Here is a 6,535-nt window from a genome sequence, read left to right on the forward strand (position 1 = left end):
AAAACAAATATTCTTAATTTCGGAAAATCTCCAGAAATGAAAATGGTCAAATCACAAACTCCTAGTTACCTCCACTAAATTATGCTCCGCTTAGCTCAAGTGGTAATTTGTCATTATGTTCATGAGATTTATAGAGGAAGCTTGAATAATCTGTAGAAAATAATATATTTTATTGTGAGCGAACCGAACCGCTGATTATATGTGATTTCCCTTACTGTTTAGGACATTTTTTTTTATTAACATTACAAAATAATTATATTTATAACAGAACGTTGTTTTTCGAATTCTGAATCCTTTACAAAGAATGCATGAGTAAGTGTTACACAAAACGTATAAAGTGAAGACGTAATTTATACTTTTGAAATAACTCATGTCTAATAATGATGATGTACCTTTATACGTATAGTTTATGAAATATTATAATGTACCTATAGCAATTTTGACTGCTGTCGTAAATGTTTCTGGGATTTTTTTAAAAGTTATATTTACACTCATATAATAATAAATGTAATCTGTAAATATGTAGAATGTACCTCAATAGATAAAATTAAGGGTTATTTTCCATTTGTGTAGATTGTTTTTTCATATATTATAATCCTGTTATAAATTAATGTTATATTGATATAAAAGCTTAGTATTACTGTAGAGTTAAGTAGGTATGTCATTGTCTCTACCACGAGTTCTTTCTGAGTATTTTTGCTACAATGTTTGCATGCCAATAATTAACATACAAACACTAAAACAAAACTGTATGATATCTAAGGCCCACATGCATAGAATGTCGACGTTATGTTAAATTGAAATAATGACTAAAAATAAAATGACATACGAAAATCTTAATGATGGCAATGCTGCATTCTGCGATCAAAATTATTGCCATTTTTTTAAAATTCATTCGTTATTAAAATATTTTTTAATCGACAATGATTAGAAAACAACATTATATAAATTAAATAATTAGAAATTAATAGTTCATGTAAACTTTAAATAATTTAATGGTTGCTTTATCAGTAGCTAATTGAGTAAATGGACATATTACAGATACAGTATACCTACAGTGTCATTTGTATATTTTTTTATTGACAATTAAATTTGTATATTATTAACATGGTGTCTGTTTACATGGTAGATGTCAACAGTGTGAATAGTATATTTTGACTTATTTAATGCTGCTACTCTTTCATGCTTGCCTATATAACCAATACTCAAAATATTTTTTCTTTTTCAGAAACAACTGAACAAAATTAAAAACTATTTATTTAATTTCTTATTAAAATATGACTGCTGTCAGATTTTTAGAATATCTGTTGCATGCACACATGCATTCTCCAATAAACACTAAAACAGTTTATTAGCGTTTAGTGATTAGCGACATTCCATGCATCCCGGACTATATCAAGACTATACATATTACAACTCATCCTATTATACAAATACATTGTTTAAATTATTTAGAATCGCATGTCATCTATTTAATGTTTTCATTACAAGCATTCATACATATCTACATACTACTATGGCAAAAACAGATTATTTTACAGATTACAAATGGATTAAAACTATATAAGATATCGACTTAATGTTGCTAACTGATAATATAGAATGTTGCCATTTTTTGAATGCATGTGCATATATTATTATGATGAAAATTATTCTATAATACTTACATATTATTCAACTCTAAATTATTAGTGAGTATCAAGGAATTATTTGATGTCTATTGTTCATTGAAATTTATACGCTTATACATATTTGATCATATTTTCTTTTATATCTAATGTTTTCAGATTTTTATAAATGTATTGTTCTCCATCCAGCACTCCATTTTTAATAAAATTTACAGTATTCTATTTTCAAATAACTTTTTTGTATGTAATGAAAATTTCCAATAGACGGCATGATTTTTTTTTTTTAAATATTTATACATTCAATAAATTAATATCTTGCGCAGTTTCTTCGGTGAATGGTTTTATTAATACCTATACTGTAATGTACTGCATCTATGAATGAGAATAAAAAATATTCATAACATTTAGAATTCAATGTGACATTTTATTAGAATGCTTCACAGATATCATACCTATATGAAATATTTTATTTAGAAATGTACATAGATAATTATTATGGAATCAATTTTTTCTTGTATATATTTATATTTCCTCGTTTTTAACCTGATTCACGGCTCTTGCTATTAATAATAGTAAGAAAAAATGTGCTATTTGTATAAATTGCTCAAAAACTTTTCTTCTAATTGTCATGAATCATTACCGTACTCCCAAAACTGTAGATATTATTGTACATAATAATTGACAGAATTCAATATTTGTTTATAATTAATAAGTGAACCAATTTTGTCATCAGTATCTGTAATGCATTACATATTTATTCTACCGTTTTATGGTATGTAATAATATAAATCAACCTGTACTATCGTACTATTCCAAAGAATCTTTGTCCTTCGCATTCTACAGACTAGGTTAAATTTTCTAGTGCGTTATATAAACGATCTATGATATTGCAGCTGTACTGGAAATTTAAACGGAAATATATCTTGTTTTCTGGCAATGAAATTCTTACCGTTTCACCTGTATTGATTTAATTACTTCACAATTTATGTTACAAGACCAATCTGTGAAGAAATATTCCATCAAGCTTACATAACAATTGGGAAATTTAATATCTTGGAAATTTTTATCAGCTGACACAGCGTTTGTTAGGTTAAAATTTACTCATTTAGACAATTACAAAATCCTATTTATTCGTGCTTGTTAACAAAATGAGACTGTTCAGCAATTAAACTGGCAATATTCTCTTAACTTTCCTAGTTCCAATATGACATACCTATTCATAATTATTACGTTAGCTAAGTGTATAATTTATTGTATAATTTAGCACAAACATGAAATCCACATCGTTAAATTGATTTTTGTAGATATTTATTTATACACTATTATAATGTATATAGAGAGAAATAAAAAATAAGTCATTAATAAGAATCTGTCTTTTATTGTTTGTGATGTACTCGTCTGACCCTGGCTATGTTCAGCAGCCAACCTGAAGCCCCCCCCCCACTTGACTATCCTCAACAACGCACACTAAAGCGACATTTGAGTTCTATTATCTTGATAAGTAGATTGACAACACCAAAGTTATATCTGTCTGGGAACCATCCATTATGAATCTATTAGTAAAGGTATCAGATCGATATGATCATTAACAAAAAAGTTGGTTTTTCTTTAAGGTGATGTCTCTAGGTAAAGTTGTTATCGAAAAATAGCTAGAAAAGTTTATTAATCGGTAAATATATATTCAAAAGTAATGAGAAAAATAAAATAAAAAATTAAGATGTATCGTGGAGTTCTATATACCAAAAATACGTGTCAAATTCGGTACATTTCTATCGGGTGGTAAGAATGAATGACATAAGATTTATTATCAAAATTACGATAAAAATGTACGTAAATCTATTACCTAGGGAAACGCTAAACGTTAATTGGAATTTATTATATCCTTATATCTTTTTTTTCAAATTTAAAAAACATCGATTTAGAGGTTAGAAAGCATGCAATTAAAATCGAAACATCTCGGTTCAGACTTAATTTATCGCAAAAAACGATTAGCGTTTCTATTAAAAATATTATTTAATAATTTTTAGGCTAGTTATTTAAATTTAATCTTGTATTTTTGTATATTAACGAATCGATTGTAAATAAAATGAATATTTGACAAGACTTTATCGACATATGCTGCTAACGCGGAAATAAATCGAACTATTTTTGAAACAGTACTTGCATAGATTAAAAAATACATACACCAGTGGCGAAGGGTGGAGGTAGGCTGTTAAGATCCGCCATAAACAGTGCACATTAAACTTTTTCACACATACATATTTGTTTTCATTGAAATAAGACTACAATTTACAGATAGTGTTGGTTAGTTTTTAAAATTCAATTAAACCATTAGAAACCAAGCCATAATAGATAATAGTCAAAAAATACATGTCTATTTCTAAAATATCTAAAAGTATGCAATTAAATCATACATAACTTTGAATATTTTGTAAATAGAATAATATTTTTTATTTATTATAGTTTGGTTTAGTCAGGGCTTAATGAATTAAAAAAATTAACCAACAATATGTGTAATATGTATATTTAATCCAACGAAAACGAATAACTATGAATGAAAAAGTGTGCACAATTTTGTCGCATTGCCCAAATTAGACCAAATCTATTATGGTTTCGTTTAGGCATGGTTTAATTGATTTTTAAAAACTAACTAACACCATCTGTAAATTGTAGTCTTAATTCAATAAAAACAAATACATATGACTAAAAAAGTTTAGTGTGCACTATTTATAGCGAATCTTAACAGCCTACCTCCACCCTTCGCCACTGACATACACACACACATACATTGAAAATAAAGGTTCGCCAGGTACGAAGACAAAAACTGTGTTAATTCTGCTGTCAATAATTTTTGTTTGCGATATTGGAGCATATGTCAATGGACTACATATATCAACCTCCACTTTCTGAAATAGTGTTGTGTAATTATTTCAGATATTTATTACTGTTTTGACGTACCTACCTTTTATAAAGCGATTTTAAAATAAATATAGTTTCATAATAATATAAAGAAAGCATACGCGCAAAAATGCCTAAGATACTTCTGACACACATCAAATTTAATCTTTGTCTAGTAACTGTACAATTTATCCATATTTATGTTAAGTGTTTAAAATGTTATAAGTAAAAAAAAATCGTCTATTCACGTGGTAGTCGCAAAAATTATGAACAATATACAATGTTAAAAATAATAAGAATTGTTAAAATTTCTAGTCACAATATTATTCAAAGACAAATTAACCCGATCAAAACAGCCTCGACAAACTTCCACTTCACTAACTTTTGTTCTATATGTTTATCCTGGATACAGCGGCAAACACATTTTGAAAATAGCCGATATACTGGATTATTTGTTAGTTTGGGTTAGTTTAAGTTAGATTAGGTAATCCTAACAAATAATCCAGTATATAGGCTATTTTCAAAATGTCTTTGCCGCTGTATCCAGGATAACCGACTTGTACCCTAATTTTAATTACATACATACTATTGTACTATATTTGGGCCATCAAACGTTCATTCCTGTCTACGGCCTTAAAATTATTATCTACGTGCCTATATAACTGTATGCCGTCCTGTCAAAAAGTGGAGGTTGATAATTTAGTATGTAGAAAATAGAAGTTATTATTAGTCTCCATAAAATATAGGGTAAACAATTCAGTGAATGAACACATAAGAGGTGAATTTGAAAATAAATTAAATTAAAAACGATTAAATGAACTAAGAAAATTATAACAATAGGTAGGTACAATAAATTGTGTATAACCGTGGTATTACTAATTTTATGCCGTGATGCTTTGATAGTTGAACTTTTCATAATATTTGGATCACTATTTAGTTGCTCATTTATCTGCTACATCATAAAGTCGTAAATATTGTTTTTTTATGAAGCAATCATAAATACAAAAAATTAAGATCTACTTTTCAATCATAGTAGATACCTAGGAATATGGTATAGGTGTTGATAATTTTTAATTATTTATTCGAGATCTTCAGGGAATTACAAAAGTCCACACCTAGAAACCACTGGGCCAATAAGGTTTCTTTTTATATCTCCAAATCCATTTCACTTACACATTTATAGGTAAAATAAATAAAACTATCTTTTATTTTATCTTGCACTGTTCTTTAAAATCGACATTAGATTTTTTCAAAGAAATAACGTTCTGTCTTTTTCTTAGAATATTATGTAATCAGTGGTGCACTTACTTCAAATTCTAAATTTTTTTCTTACGTTTTACAATTTTTTTTTTAATTTGTCACTTATTTTGTCCTTGGGTTTGCTTATCAAGATTTGTTCGCATGTTTATTTACGTTTTTTCTTACCTCCAACTTCTTTTTTATTCAATTCGTTGCGTGTCTTACTTTATTCTTATCTCAGATATAGTTAGTTAGTTAATACAAACCGTCCACTCTGTGGAGGCCCATATGAACCCATTAGGATCGGACATGGTTGAAACGAAATGAATTGGGATGTCTATATAATATCGACATTGTCATAATTATAACTACAGTCGAACTCGGTTATTACAATCTCGGACATAGCGAGATCTCGGATGTAATGAGGAAACAGTCGTTGACATTTGGTATATGATTTTCTCCGTACATTTTTATTCACTGTTATAACGAGATACTTATCGGATATACCGAGCTAAAATACTGGTAATGTGTTGATCGTTTAAAGACATTTCGACCCTAAGCAATAAAATCCGATCGGACAGGATGCCGCCGGGGACAGATTACGTTTATGACACTAGTTAAGTGTCTAATTGTTGTTTTCGCCGACAATAAAAATACCTATTCTCTGATATAACGAGTACCGCTTATAACGAGCACATTCAGCCGGTCCAACCTTCCTAGTAATAACCAAGTACAACTGTATATTCCTTATTTTGTTTAATAATAATTCG

The sequence above is a fragment of the Rhyacophila brunnea genome, unplaced genomic scaffold, assembly GCF_057557595.1.
Source record: "Rhyacophila brunnea isolate RB1 unplaced genomic scaffold, BYU_Rbru_1.0 scaffold_21, whole genome shotgun sequence".
NCBI lineage: Eukaryota > Metazoa > Arthropoda > Insecta > Trichoptera > Rhyacophilidae > Rhyacophila > Rhyacophila brunnea.